Here is a 16,230-nt window from a genome sequence, read left to right as displayed (position 1 = left end):
TTAGAGTAGTTAGATTTAAATGATAGCATTGCACTCCAGTTGTATAAATAATCCAATGTGGTCTCATAGCTGAAAGATTTCCTTGATCTCAATAAAGGCTTATGACAATATTTTTTTAAAGATGAAAACCCTTTTTATAAAATCAAAAATAAATGTGTTACGTTTTTTTGTTTGTAAAATTATAAAAATTATCGGTATGTATTTAATGGGGGGGATTATGAAGTATAAGTAATTTATTTTTTAAAACCAACATTTCAGAAATTTGGAATATATGCCCCGATTAAAATTGTTGAAAGATTTATTAATTTTTATTCCTCTTCTCATTCTTTTTTTTTTTAAATCGCGACAACATTAAATTTAAATTAAATTAATTTTTTTAATTAAACATTACATTTAAGTTTTAGCGTTTATGAAAATCTAACTTAGCACCTTCGTCTGCAATAAAAATATAATTTGTAGCAAATACAGATGTGAGAATTATTATTAAATTTATTTTCATATCCAAATTTGTATTTGTAAAGTTTTGTTTAAAATATCATTTTGTAATCATTATATTCAATGAATATTTTAACATCCATGTGAAGGCACATGAAATAGAACAACCGAGGTGGCGTGAATACTGTTGCCTTCATTTATGTGAAACATGAAAACTATTTAAAAAAAGAGATTTATTTATTTTCCAATATTATTTATTATTCATCAGTATCTTCTATGCTTATATAAAGCTCAATGTGTGTGTGTGTGTGTGTGTTGGCGCTCTACAGGCCAGACTATTTGACCTACAGCTACCAAATTTGGTACATGTATACCTTGTAGGTCGGGAATGTGCACCTGGGGTCCTTTTTTTGAATTTTTAATTAGAATTTTAATTATTAATTAAAAATTGACTTTCCTGCCAAAAAAACCTTTCATTTTCCCCACCGCCAAATCAGTAAGGCTTGTTTTTTTTCCCCACACTAATGAGGCTAGGCTTAAAAATTTTCGGCTGATTATTTCAAACGATTCTGTTTATTTTCTTAATGTTTGATACATTTAAAATTAAACATTGCTAATGAATCGATTTCTCAGATTCATTCTGAAGCCTTTTTGAATCAAAATAAAACAGAATAAAGGAAATTGAAAATTTCTAATCAGCATAGCGTTACCCCAACTGGCGTAGAAAAATTCACGCATGCGCATTGTGTTCGAATTGTTGATAAATATTATCAACGGATGCGGACTTGATTTAAATTATTTATTAGTTAGTTGTATGCTTTTGTAATTAAATTGTATTTATATTAGTTATATATTTTTTGTACATGCTTATAGTATTAAGTACATCCTTTTTTAAGTATTTTTTTAAACCTGTTTTCGACCTAATACTTTAAACGATTCTGTTTATATTCTTAGTGTTTGATGCATTTAAAATTAAACATTGTTAATGAATTGATCTGTTCATGATGAATCTGAGAAAATTTTGTTGACAAATTCTTGAGATATTACATAAATTAAGAAAGATATTCTTTAGTGCCATAAAGGTTAAACGCTCAGTGACTCGGTTTTCAGTAATCATATTATAAAAAAAATGCTTTGTTTCAGTAAAAAATATTATTATATTAATTGCAGATTCATCCTTTCCACTTTAATTTAAGGCATAAATTCTACGGGAGCTAACAGAAATCTAGAGAGATACATATTATGTTATGGCTGAAGGCTTTATAATATTATGAGTAAATTATATGACTATCGAAATTTGAAGTTTTAAAATATTTCGATGAAGAAGCTATTAAAGTAGGAATTGCATAAAATATTTAATTATTAAAATTTTAACGAGCATTAAGATTGGCGAACCAGCTGGTCGCCAAAGGTGGGTAATTATTCATAATATTTCTAATAATAAATAAGAATGTTTGCGAGAGTCTGCATTCGTGTTTTGACCCTCTAATAGGTATATCGTTTGACCTAGAACTATCAAATTCAGTATAAATATAATTTGAAAAATATAATGTGCAACTCGGCGAATTTTTTTTGAAATTTAATTCATTAATTATTAAACGAGGTATTAGCGTATTTCTGTTCTGAAAGATTCGGCTTCATTAAATCTTCTACACAAAGCAAAAAATGGTTTACTTTAAGCACATGTTAGTATGGAAATATTTTCCGATATATAATAAGGCATCTCGCCCGTTTTCATTAGCTACTTCATACATTAAATACATTCTATCCCTATATCGAAAGCCATGGAAGCGGCACTTTCAGCATTGAGATTTGTGGAAGTTCAGCCTAATGTATTTGTCTGGTGGTCAATTACGTGGAGGATCAATCATGCTTTCAATGGGTGTAAAATAGAAAGAAGACTTTTCATTGATGTGAAGAAGGTGTCTTCTTATATATTACTTAATTACAGTTATGTTGCCTCAAGTCCCCAAGTCATTTTAATCAAGGTCAAAAATTAGGATATTCATTCGGGATTTAATTTAACTAAATTAAACATTTTCAGATTGTCATAGAACTCCATGTTACTTCAGCCATGTCTTTGGCTAGAATAATCATGACTTATCTTTAATTTCTTAAGATAAAAATAGTGTCTTATATCATTGCGCACAAGATATAACCATGCAAAAGCTACTTCCTTTGATGTACCTAATCTACTTTTGAAGTTTTTCAGAACTCGTTTAAATAATCCTACATATTTTCTTAAGGGCCTATTTACAGATTAATGAATTATTTTTACTACTCTTGAACTTTTATTTCAGGGGAGGGCGGAATTGAAACCTTATATCGTAGTCTCTACCGAAATCTAAGGATTGCGTGTATGTAGAGATACGTTTCAGATGCTTAGAATTAAGTTTATATAGATATATATATACATACAGGGTGGTCAAAAAAACCTTCCCCTATATATGAAACCCTAGCGGCCTATCCGCTCAACCAATCGAACCAAAATTTCAGACATGGTTGTTTGAAGGTATGCGCTGGAGATTGTGATGATTCTAAACAACGCAGAACTCACGGTTACGGTTACAGTGAGAGAATTTTGAAATTTTAAAATGGCAACACCCACTTTTTCCTTGCGCAAATTGATCAGCGTATTGAAAAACCACAAATGGCGTTGGAACGTTTAGCGTGTGACGAAAAATACCGCCTTAAAGCATATGCAAAGAAGAGCATTATAAAGGACATTAAAAGGAGAAGAGCATTATCTCTATATGCAAAGAAGAGCATTATAAAGGACCAATGACAACACAGAGAGGAAAGAGAAAAAAAGTTTTTATTGGAATGGAAAGTTAGAATTACGGGTTTTCAACGTGTTCATCTTCGCAGGTGACAACGCATGGCATTCTGGAGATTGTGGACAACAATACCGAACGTAACATGAAAGGGGGAATCTGCATAACTTCACGTATATAATGTTTCCTTTAATTTCAAAGATTGTTTACCTCCTTCCAAGAATGTTTCTGGATCGAAATTAGAAGAACTGATCCAAATTCGGAACAGCTATCATGTTACTTAATTAAAGAAAAGCAAAAATCTCTATTTTCAATTTTGGAACCTGTTATTATTGGAAAATATGTGATTCGAAAGTGACTTGCGCTGCATCTATTTTATGTTAGGGTTAAATAATAATAATTTTTAATGACATTTTTTAAAAGCGAAACCTTGCTCTTATCTTTTTCTTCTTCGATATTAGCTGAAGAATATGAAATTCTTGGAATTTTCTCAGTAGAAGATCACATGTACTTGTTAGAATAAATAAATTTACTTTCTCTACCTGAGCATCATATCAATGTGAGAGTATTTGTCAAGTAGCTAGATTTAACATGAGTCAATCTATGTATAATGATTTTTTCCCATAGATACAAGAGTGAAAGGTTGGTGATAACATTTCGAATATGCTATTAATCATGTGACCATAATTCACTGTCTATCATATGTGTTGCCAAAATTAGGACAACTTAACAAGTCAAATATAATCAATGATACACTGTAAATGTTTTGAAAATTATCTACGTTACCATCATTTTTCCGAAGTGCCATTCCCAGCATAAGGCAGATCGTATGTAATATGTCTACATTCGAATAATTTCTAAATGATGCGCCGTATTCATAACATGTATAGAAAATTGGAAAGTTAATCTAACAAATCAAATACAAAAAAATTGTAATTTAAATGCTTTGTCGTATACTTTGTAAATATTATATTACTTACAATACCATCCTTATTCCGAAATGCCATTCACAGAATAAACAAAACCATAAGTAATATATTTATTTTTGAAAGGTTTCTTAATAACGTGCCATATTCATTACATTCATAGCAAACTGGGACATTGATTTAACAAATTAAATTCAATCAATAATGCAATGAAAACGTTTTGTTGAATGCTGTTGTAAATTTAATCTATCTATGTTATCATCATTTTCCCAAAATGATGTTCTTAATAAAAATCAAATCATTAATGGCATGCATATCTTTGAAAATCATCTTAATGTTACTAACTGATAGTATAAGAAATATAACACAAATAGTCACTAAAAATATTTGTTTTTGAATCTAGATTTATCATTTGAACAATACTTCTTCAAATACCACCCCCAGAAACATTTAGAAGAAAACACAAATACGAAAGGCAATCAGAGCGCCTATCCAAAGGTCAATGACGGCTAGATCTTCATTCAAATTCGACCAAAGGCACCTCCACTTTGCTATACGGCCACCACCCCTAAACATTTCCTGCCGCAGTCGACTTTCTTTTTACTGTAGTACACTGTAACCCAAATACAAAAACACTGGCGAAAAAAATTCCCAGTACAGATGGATAAAAAAGAAAAGGACAGAAAAAAAAGTGACTAGGGTGGCAAGTGCGCACGCGACCAGAGCGCGAAACTCTCACACACAGTACCTGCGTCGCAACTGTAGGTAGAGATCAATAAGGCTGGATTCCCGGCTCCCCGGGTTGCTTGCTGCTGCAGCAGAGCCGGATAGTCCGCCGTCCGGGTAAGAAGCGTGGGAATCCGGCGCAAGTCATGGAAGAGGCACGCGTGTCTGGATGTCCGGCGGTAATGTCACATTTTTTTATACTTTATATGCCCTTTAGAGGGTTCTTGTTATAAATGTCGTCAGGTTCAGAGTTTAGTTGGTACTAGTGTATGTTTGAAGTTCACATTTCTAAAGATCTATCGAATGATATTTAATGGTAAATCAATCAATTTAGGATCACATAGAGCAGTAAAAGAAGTGACTATAACGACAGAGAGATAGTACAGGCTTAAAATCTGGAACAATTTTTGAGAGAATGGTTGTGTAGAGTTAACAGAGTAGTTGTTAAATGCAGAGACGATATTATGTAGTCATGATGATACAATATGTACATTTTATTAGATAATGAAACTCATTTTTTAAATTTTGTGAAAATGATTTGTTAGGTTGTGCAAGAAGGACTCTTCATCAGTTTGAGAAAATCAATTTAAGACGAATTTGTAGTTAGATCAGTTAAGACGAGTTATTCGTGGATTTTTATAATGATTCATAAAGCTACATAGTACTTTTCGTTGATCTGAATTATATTTCTGAGAAGTATCGGGCTTGTAACTGGACTATAATCAATATGTTAGAATTTAAAGATATAAGACTCCTTGTGAATATACATTTAAAAATCTAAGAAGTTTTTAAAAGACTTTTGTGATGATATTTTGTTTAAAAGACTGAAATCATATGAATGTAATAACAACTTGTGATTGTATTTTAATAGTTGGTAAGTGAAAGTTTTAGTGTAGGAAGTTCATTTTTGTCTTAATCTGTTCAGTCAATTTCTCATCTGCTGTTTTATTTTTTAATTTAACACGAAAAAAAATGCAATGACATGCTTTTCTTTAAAAGACAAATTTATTCTTAACTTTATAATTTTTTCTGATTCTTTTTTTGTTTTGTAGTAATCTTTTATATGTTAATAAATAATATAATAATTGGTTAGTTTCTGTTTTAAACTTTGGATGATACATTATTTTTTTTATTACTGTTAATCAAAACTTTATATTTCCCGCATTTTCAATAATATATTAGAAAAGCGACAATAGATTTTTTTTTCGAGAATAATAACAATAGTTATATATGAGTGAAAAATGTGTAAAATTTTAAAGTAAAGATATTATTATGGTGTAATTTACAGGTGGTCCAAGATAAATTTCAATCTATTTTGTATTATAGCAGTTTGTAGCAACTCATTAAGCTCTTAAAGCGGCTCACTTTCGATTAGCATTGAGTATGAAATTACATGTATCCTTTATAAAGTATTAATATGGTATATATAATTCTAAAGTAAATTATGAGATTTTAGTTTCGAATTATCGTAAATCCTCAAAATTTGATATTAATTATTCTTTTATTCACTATATATATATATATATATATAATTTGAATACTTGCCTATTAATTACACTTTTGAATTAAATGAGATTATGCAGATTATGAATTTATCTTATTTCTGTTTTTTTCGATGACAAGCGAATGCATTGTAATTGTGTTGAAAAGAAACCGTTGAATTTTAGAAAATTCCGACTTTGGATCTTCAAATTTGAAAAAAAGTAATTGTTGGAATTGAGGACGTGCATTTGAATGGAATAAATCAAGAAGCGTAATAAGCTAAATATTGAAAATTCTCATGTAGCTGTTACGTCAAAATTTGAGATCAGTAATAGATTTTGAAACTATCTCTTAGAAGAGTTCCTTTTCAAAAATATGTTGCTACTAAGTTTCTCCTTGTGTGACAAAGTTAAACAAAAGAGTGTTTTACTTTTATATTTCTTTTAATGTGATCGTTGCCATTCACAATATATAAATATATGCAAATTTTGTAATCTCTTTTCTTCTATGTTGTCTATCTTATGCAACGGAAATAATCACACGAATCTTTAATTTTTCTACTTCTTTACATGAGTGTGAATAAGTAGAAAAGTAGAAAATGGAAAGTTTAAATTGCATGAGCGTAAATAAGTAAATTCGCTGCTCAATTGGATTTCGTTCCATGTGAGCAGTGAGATATGGCTCATAGCCACCTTCAGAGACAGCTGGTTCACAGGAAGTATTAGTTAGGTTTTATTTAATTAAACATCTTGCGTATAATGATGTTTCTCATTAAAGTAGTTTAAGCAAATTGTGACAGATATTCAAATTAGAAATTTTTATAGCCTTAAATGTGTTTTTTATGTATATCGCGGAACAAACGGAAGCACATAGCTTAATTCTGGTCGTTCATCGTACAATTATAAAAAGGATATCATTTGAAAAAGCTTAACGTACTCTTAAAGATTTTTGAATTAAAAATTTCGTAAAGGGCCGTTTATATATTGAAATAAGAGTAAATTTAAAAATTTCCAACGGCAACACCCATTTTTTACAGCATATTTAAAAACTACATCAAAAATCATTTCCAGAAACTAAGTGTTTTTATTAGTATAGATATTTTCATTTCGAAATTACAAAATAACAATTTTTTGAGTTTGTAATGTTAAAATTAAATTTTGAACTTTTATTTATCATTACTGCCTTTAAAAAAGCACTTTTGGTTTTCACATAGGATGATAGATTGCAAAATTAACCTGGGTGACTCCTTTTTTTTCGCGAACTCATGCCGTCACAGTATCATAATAACTTAAATGTCTGGGTAATTATGTCAAATTACGCATTGCCATTTATGGTAATAGAATTTCGTTTCCGCAGTTCCCCATGCAAAATGTCGGATTATAAGAAGAATCTTTCTAACTTTATTTTTAAACATGAGAGAAAATTAGACGATGAAATATTCCATGAAACAATGAAATCGTTTGCAGCAATGAAATCTTTTGTTGAAAATCACGCATTTTAAAAAAAAAATTACCGAATCTCAGGAAAAATCTGCTAAAGTAAATTTTTAGCTTAAATTGGCATTTGTAACATGGTAGTACACATAGAAAGGTCATTTAAAAAAAATTGATATATTATATTGAAAAATGTTGTGTCTTATGAATATGTTTTTGAAAGTTATTCTGAAAAATGGCCTAAATGTAATTAATATTTTAATTCAATTTTCAAATTTTAATTACTTAATATTTTAATTCAAATTTTGAAAAAAAAATCTTTAGTAGGTATACATATTTTTCGTCATTACACTGAATAATTATACTTACTTTTCGCTAATACTTTTAATGTTTAGTTTTCAAACCAGCTAGCATGTTATTAAAAGCACTCATATATTACAAAATAAATGCGGAGCACCATTTTCATGTTTGGGTCTATTGCTGATTTTTGCAGAAAATAAGCGAATTTAGAATACCCCATTAGATATCACGGAATTAAATCTTAGACGTTTACTTCGGATATTTACGTTTTTTTATAGGATCGTCATGTCATATAACCCAATTTCATTTTTGCTTATTGTTTTCAGGTTTCTGTTCTGCTTATTGTTTCTAGATTCGTGGGAACTATATGAAGAACAAGTATAAAGCAACAAAAATAAGATTTCTTAAATGCCTTTCTAAAATTGTTTTAAATCATTTTATGGATGGGAACATGGATATCAAGTTAATTATAAAAAGGTTAATTTAAAATGAAACGAAACAAATTCATTCAACGAAACAAATAAACGCCCAAAGGAAGAAAGTACTAAATAAAAATTACCTTTTTCATCATTTGTGTTTCCAGTGATGGAGGTGAAAAAATCACTTAAGAAGCCACTTTTATTACTTGTTTTCTTAATTTTTTTCCCTGAAAGGAGAAAAAAAACACACATTAATTTTTGTTTTGAATTTTAAATTAAAAAATAAATTCTTTACAATTCAGTGAGTTTCACTTCTTCCAAATTCTTCCCGCTTAAGTTTTGTAGATTTATCAAAAAAATAGATTTAATCCAGTAAAATTTAATACATGCCTGATAAAATATATTTGAATTTAGGCAAAACTGGTTGCGGCTTACAAACTATTGTAGTTAACATTATCATAGATTTGTAGCGTTCAAATTATCGTAACTAATTATTTTGAGATAATAATCCACTGCCATTGTAGCAAAGGAATATATTGTAAAATAATACCTGTATGCATTTAACTATCTAAAGAAGATGCATTTGCGCTCTTAAGACTAATTGCCAACACTGATAATTCTTGTAATTTAGAAAGGACACGCTCTCGCAGTATTGTTGTATTTGAACCTTATTTTACTCATCATATCTACAAAGGATAGAAAAGGAAAGGATATATACAAATAATTAATACGATTATAGATGAACGAATTTGCATTTTTTTCAGTTTTTTTGAACTGGCTATTGGACTGAGAACTGTCTATTTGAATTTGTCAGTTACTCTAAAATAGACGTTTTCGACCACCAGCGTGTTCACAAGGATTAATAATATTTAAAATTGTTAATTTAATAACATGGTTTTAATGACGAACTATATCCCTCAATGTGGCTTTCATCAAAATATGTTTAAATTTCAAGAACTAATAAAAATACTGAATTAAAATTGTAATTTACAGATTGAAATTGTATTAGACAAGTGCAAGAATAGTTGCGGACACAGATAGCTCATCTTTTTTAAAAATTTCTCTCTGCCTTGAAATTTATTGATTTGTTGTGACTTATATTTTTACTTCATTTTCGACGATATTTAAGCATAATTTTAACTAAAGATGTTTGCATGGTATTTTAATGTAATAATAAGAAAAAAAATAATGACATTTTATTTCAATATTTTTCGAAAAAGAAAAAAATATGTTGCGTAAAGATATGTACGATTTTTTTTTGTATTTATTAATACTAGCCGCTTTTGAGGATCAGCAGGTTGGTTAGAAATGCTAGGTTCCGAACTTAACTGCTTTAAATTTAATTCCAAATGAAATCAACTCTTTTAGTCTTAGCTAAATGGTAATGATTCCTTTAACAAAATATTTGCATATAACTGTAGAGACGTTGAAGCTGTTTTAATTTAATAGTTTCACATCTGTTATGCTTACTGTGTGCATAAATCTTTGCATATTCGAAAACTTTTTAATTACCTTTTCTATGAAATATAAGCGGCCATTGGCGCACGGTTGGTTTTTAAAGAATATTATTTTTGTTTTATTTAATTTCAATCGCTGCTGCGTAAGTTGTTACTGACTATTATCTCGGCAAAGGTAGAATTTCTGCCATGACATTATCGTGCCATTAAGTGTATAGGAAATGAATCTTTTCATTACATAATGTCTTTTGCAGTAATGCAATTTATTTTCTGATTCCTCATGCAAACTGCACGAATAAAAGAAAAAAAAACATTTCTTTCTTTTTAAAAAAAATATCTTTTTTATCTTAAATTTTTTTTCTTTGAAAAATATCTTTTTTATCTTTAAAAAAATGCTGAAATTTAAGTAAAATTTAATTAAGGACTAAATTAGTGTCATCAAAAGATAATATTTTGCTTTTTATTGACTCAAAAATCAAATGCGAGCTATAAATTATGGTAGAAAAATATTAAATATTCGCATTATTTTTAATTAATTAAAAATCTATTTAAAATTTGAAAAAAAAAATGGCTTCGAGGCACACATTCCCACTTTCTGAATGAATGCTGCTGAAGTTTTTATGCTAAATTTAGTTGCTGAGCTTAATGGTCTGTCCTGCAAATCAATGAGATATGCACTTTCTTAAGAAAGTATAGATAAAAGGACTGTATAGAGAAAATACAAGGGGTCGACAAACTAGCTGATTATGGCCACATGATTTGTCAACGATTGATTTGATTTATGCACAACAGGTTACAAAAAAAATTCCAGGGTACATTATTTAACTATCAATAAGAATTCAATTCAATAAGAATTCCAAGAACAAGAAAGTTGTGATTTTAATAAAATCCAATATTTTAGTTTAGCATTAGTTGAAAGAGATTATAGGAGAAAAGCGTATCAGATTTTCAGTCTACTCTTAAAATTACTGTGAAAACAATCAGTTTCTAAAGCTAGATTAATAAATGTCAATGATTTTATTTTTTGCAATAACGTCAACTGATAAGTTCTTGGTTTGAAAGTTGGTCACCAGATTATGCCATTTATTAAGTCGAATTACAAAAACATTACTTTCAAAGTTAAAGATTGGGGAAATTAAATGAATTAATCAAAAGAAAATGTTCTGAATGGCAAATCATTTGAAAATCGTGTTTCTTCGGGTTAATGGATGATAAAACAGATGTTTACAGTCTCTTTAAAATTATAGATCAAATAAAATGCATGTTTCCTCCACCATAAAACCAAAAGAGTTTGATCCATTAAATTATATTTTATTTGTGTTTTGATGAAGTTGTTTTCAGGCAAAAATCGCCTTGATAATGATACAGCATGTTCACTTCTGGAGTGTTTTTCTCTGTTGATAAGGGCCAAAAGTCTTAATGTTGTAAAATAATGGCGTTATAAAAAGTATGTCAAATGAAAAAAAAGAAGTGTAATATATAACACTAAAATTACATAATTCTTTTATAATTAGAACTTTAAATGGTTGGTGAAGAATTATTTTCTCCTTTTTGCAAGCTGATGAGGTACTCATCTTCTTGCAAATTATGTAGTCTCTTTGCAGATTCTAACTTACCTCACCCAAGAAGGTCAAATAAAAGAAATTTTTAGAGTGGAACGAAATAATTGTTTTCCTTTCATTTGATCCTTCTTATTTCTGCTTATAAGTTATTGCAGACTTATAAATATCTAGAGACGTATTTTTCAATTAATCATATTGTTTTCATAATTTAATGAGGAAAAAAACCCTTTTAATTTAACTCCTACTTCATAAACTTAATTTTATGAGTTAATTTAAGTAACACTACTATCATAACTTAAAACATAAACTGATAGAAAATATATAAACAAGAAAAAACAAGTCATTTTAGTTGTTTCAGTGTACGCATAAAACGAATTACAAATTATCAGTACCAAAATGTGTGTTGACCAATGTTATCAATATTATATATATAAGCATGATTTTTTTCGAACAGAATGCAGTTTCGAAGATAGAAAGAACCATTGAAGTTTTAAAGTTCGCTTTATTTTCTCTCCCGGAAGGCAGGCATGATTTGTTTACTAGAAGATACGGACAAGGCACGTCCGCTCACATCATCAGATACGTCAAAAAGGGGCGTAAAAAGAGGGAGAAACAAATTATCGGTGTCTTATATACTGTGATGTTTTAATAGGGATTTCCACGGCACGTCAAAGCAAAGGAAAAACGGGGATCTTTTAGAAGAATTTGTAAAGTCAGCGGTATTTTGTCCCTTCACGCAGAGCGTGTGAAAGTGTCGGCGTTTAGCCGATTCAGCAATTTTATAAAACTTCTCTTGAATTAATTAAGTAAAGAAACTGAAATTGGATCAGGAAATAAGAGTATGAAATTACAATAGGCTAAATTAAGATAAAGCTTTGGAAATTAATTTGGATTAAATTAAGAGTTTAAAATATCATTACACACACACACACACACACACACACACACACACACACACACACACACACACACACACACACACACACACACACATAAAAGGAAGATAAATATTTCAAATTCTAGCAAATATTCTTAATGCTATGAAATTAATACGATTCAACTTTTACTTGGAGTGAGAAACTGAGTTGTTTACACGTGAGCATACGTTAATTCTATTTTCTTTTAAATGTCCCCATCCTCGAAATGATTGTCAATTGAGATATAATGTTAATGAAGAGGCGTTAACCTTTTCTGGACAAATTATTAGAAGCATTTATTCGGATAATATCGCCATCTTGCATTTGGAAGAGCACTAAATTTTGCTCAATATTTCGAGATCATAAAAATTTCGTTAGACCCAATTTGCCTGCAGAAATAAAACATTATCGAAGTCAATGTTATCGCAGAAGTTCCAGAATTACGAGGATTATGATCGATCGAGATTGCAAAGAACAAATCAGAACGCTTCTCTTTCCCCATCCATCAAAAAACTTCTGACAGTTCTTTCATGCTGATACAATGCATCGCAAAATGAGCAAGAATAACAAAAATGGCTCTTCGTTGGTTTGTACGAACAATTTTAGATTGCTTAGAGTTCATTACATTTGAAATAGAAATTTAATGAACGAATCTAAGGTAACTCTGAAAACCAGATAGAAATATTTATATTGTAAGACACCTACCTTTTTAAGAAACACAAATTTACATCGGTAAAATAATAGTTTTTGAATCGCTTATTAAGATAGGAATAGTTAACCTAAGAATAGTCAACTATCTTAATAAAATATTCTGATCTGTTGTTTAACCTAATGGTCGCTATATGAGTCACCGATGACCGACACCTGGTTATTTCAATAGCGCCATGGATGTCATAGATGATAAGCTACCTGAGCTTTGAGATAACGTTCAGCGTTACTGTTCATACTCTTCGTATTTGAATATATAAAGTGACAAATGTGGTCTTTCTGAGAATTGCTACGCTTTGTTCTGAGAATGTTATTTGAAGGAAACATAATATAAACTCATTTGTAATAAAATTATTACATAAGCGAGTGATAGAGACTAGTGACCACAACCCCACCCTCCCCATCCAAAAAAAAAAAACATCTGAAAGTTTTGTGGAAAAAACCAAAATTATAAAATATTATTAAGGTTGACATATTCTCACAGAATATGTCTGAAAAACAATAGTCGTTTTCAACCAATTTATATAAAAAAAATCTATCTCAACGAATGAGTTGATTCTCTAAAGAATTTTATAATTTTATGAGAAAAAATGGACGATAGTCTTTAAACATTATTTTGAAAAAGGGAATGAAGTAAAGGAAATATGCTCTGTAAAATATGCTCATTAACTTTGCTATTGTTTTAGGATAATCTTGCGCATGCTTACGCACAGACATAAAAAAAACCTTTTTTTGATACAATTAAATTAAGCGATAATTAACCGAAATTAACATTTGAAAAATTTATGAATTCAACATAATTTTTGACTCGAATTCTAATTCCATCGAAAATGTTAATTTTTGCTTATAATGTCAACAAGATGGTAATTTAATGCACGCGTTACCACGAGAAAAACAATTAAGCGATAAATAACAATTATTTCGGCTTGTGGTAAATCATAATATGAGTATTTTATCGTATTTTAAACCTAACTAATTTGAATATTGGTCATTGTTTTTAATATCAAATCCGTAGTCTTTAATCTTCTAAAAATTAAAAAAAAAATGAGTTGAAGTACTTATATTTCAAAATAAAAAATCTCAGATTTATTTTCAAGCTATTTTCTCTTTATTTCTAGTAACTAATTCAATCTTTTTAACTTATTTACCCGTTTCCTGATCTTGTATCAAAACATCATTTGTTTTAACCGAAACAAAAATTATCTAATTGATAAAGTTTTAATATTATACAAAAACTGCGGCAAATCCGTGAATCATAAGGAGCACTTCATGGAATTATAGCAGAGTCAAAATATTCATTATTACATTAAAAAAATTGAATGTATTGCTGAATTAGTTAACAAAGAAACCAAATAATTAGGTTGTTGTTACAAGAAAGTATATTTTCGGTTATACTTCAAGTTTCACATTACAGTATGAAGTTTCAAAAGAAAGAAAAAGAGATGAAATTATGAAAATAAAATTTTGCAGAGTTTCTTGTAATAGTTTCATAATTGTTCTCATTTTAAAAAAACTTTCCTCATTTTGATATATTTTTGTATATTTATAGGTTTAAAAAAAATCCAAACATCAGTATTTAATAAATATATAACACTATTGCTACTTTCAAAAATTCAAAACTTTATACAAAATACGAAAGAATGATTGCTGATAGATCCTGTGTATTTAACATTTCCCTTTATTTAAATACCTATGTAACTACACACTTTTATTATCTTTCGTAGAAAGATATAATTACGAGTAGCAAGCATCTTTTGTTACCTCCTCCGGTGCCTTCATCGATTTCATCACATTATTGCGGAACGTGAGTATCATTGAACTTTAAGTCTTCATCCTAGGTAAAAGCCACATGATATGAAGCCAGAATAATATGTTTATATTGGAAGATCGAAACGGATATTTTGACAGGCAATTTGAAACTAGGAAGGACCTGCGAGCTGCACATTATCTTGATGAGTATTCTCGACTGGGTATTTTAAAGATCAGATAGCTTACATCTCATCAAATATGCCAGTGTTAAAGACTTTAACGTATCCTTCTTTAGTAAATTGTATGACCATACTAAAATAATTCCTTGTTTATCCTTGCTGTCGAAGATTTTGCGATCGAAGATAACTTATTATCTTTTCCCTCTTATGATGAATTTTAAATGGCTATATTAACGAGTTCAAGCATTCGCTGTATGTATTTAAATGGATGAAACCCTGTATGATTAGTTAGTCACACGATATTCTTTTGTCTTTTACTAGGAAATGGCATGTTTAATTTATATATCAACATATTTAGAATGTTCTGGAACTTTTCGGATATTGTTGTTGTAGTATATCATTTTAAAAATTGATTGATGCGGAGTTAAATACAGTAGACTCCCGATTATCCGCGCCTGCCGCACTAAGTGTTGCTTTTGCTTCCAAGCAAAGAGAAAATGCTTCCAAAGCAAGAAGCAAACACAAATGACTGATTTCTTCAAAAAGGTGTAGTTTTACAGTTATGCTTTTGTAATTACATAATACATTATAGTATTAAAATAGTACATATGTATTCATTTTTCTGTGTATCCTTGACGCCTCTCGTAAGTACAAAGCACTTTTCTATTTTCCTTGACAAAATGCATTTTAGGTTCGTTTTGAGTGATATACTAAAATATTAACCGTTAGTTAAACATTTCCTGCTGTTTATTTTACGTTTTAATGTATATAAAACGATTTTTCAAAGTTGGAATGACTGTTTTCTTTTCTGCTATACCCGTTTTTAGCTTTTTTCGGATTATCCGCGATTTTTGTTATCCGCGGTGGCCGCGCCACCCAATTCCGCGGATAATCGGGAGTGTACTGTATTCAGAAATTTCAATAAGGTCGTGAGATTTCTTTTAAAATACTTTTTAAAATCCAGTTTTAATTAATAATTTTTTGATTTTTATTTGCTTAATTTTCTGTGTTAAAAAGATGTTAAAACAAATGTCAAAAAGAATCGTAACAGGTAGCGGTTTTTGTTTTTCAATTCATGCATTATACTTCAAATTTTACTATTTATTTTATTTAAACTTGACGCCATGCCATTTCATTTGGTGACTTGTTTCGAAGCCAATTTT

General features: G+C 29.4%; 1 protein-coding gene and 1 long non-coding RNA gene across 3 annotated transcripts in view; one reads left to right on the top strand and one right to left on the bottom strand.

The window, feature by feature from the left end:
• The first annotated feature begins 4,965 nt into the window (after window positions 1-4,965).
• LOC129968629 (probable diacyglycerol O-acyltransferase tgs1) overlaps window positions 4,966-16,230 on the top strand; it is a 98,616-nt gene continuing 87,351 nt past the window's right edge. For both annotated transcript variants that reach the window (XM_056082723.1, XM_056082724.1), the window contains exon 1: window positions 4,966-5,040. The gene's annotated coding sequence lies outside the window, so the exon portion shown is untranslated. The remainder of the gene's footprint in view (window positions 5,041-16,230) is intronic.
• Window positions 8,636-16,230, bottom strand: part of LOC129968632 (uncharacterized) — an 89,510-nt gene continuing 81,915 nt past the window's right edge. The window contains exon 3 of the long non-coding RNA XR_008784436.1: window positions 8,636-8,722. This is a non-coding gene — a long non-coding RNA (uncharacterized LOC129968632). The remainder of the gene's footprint in view (window positions 8,723-16,230) is intronic.

Source organism: Argiope bruennichi, chromosome 5 (assembly GCF_947563725.1).
Source record: "Argiope bruennichi chromosome 5, qqArgBrue1.1, whole genome shotgun sequence".
Taxonomy (NCBI): Eukaryota; Metazoa; Arthropoda; class Arachnida; order Araneae; family Araneidae; genus Argiope; species Argiope bruennichi.
This window is presented reverse-complemented; position numbering and strand designations above follow the sequence as displayed.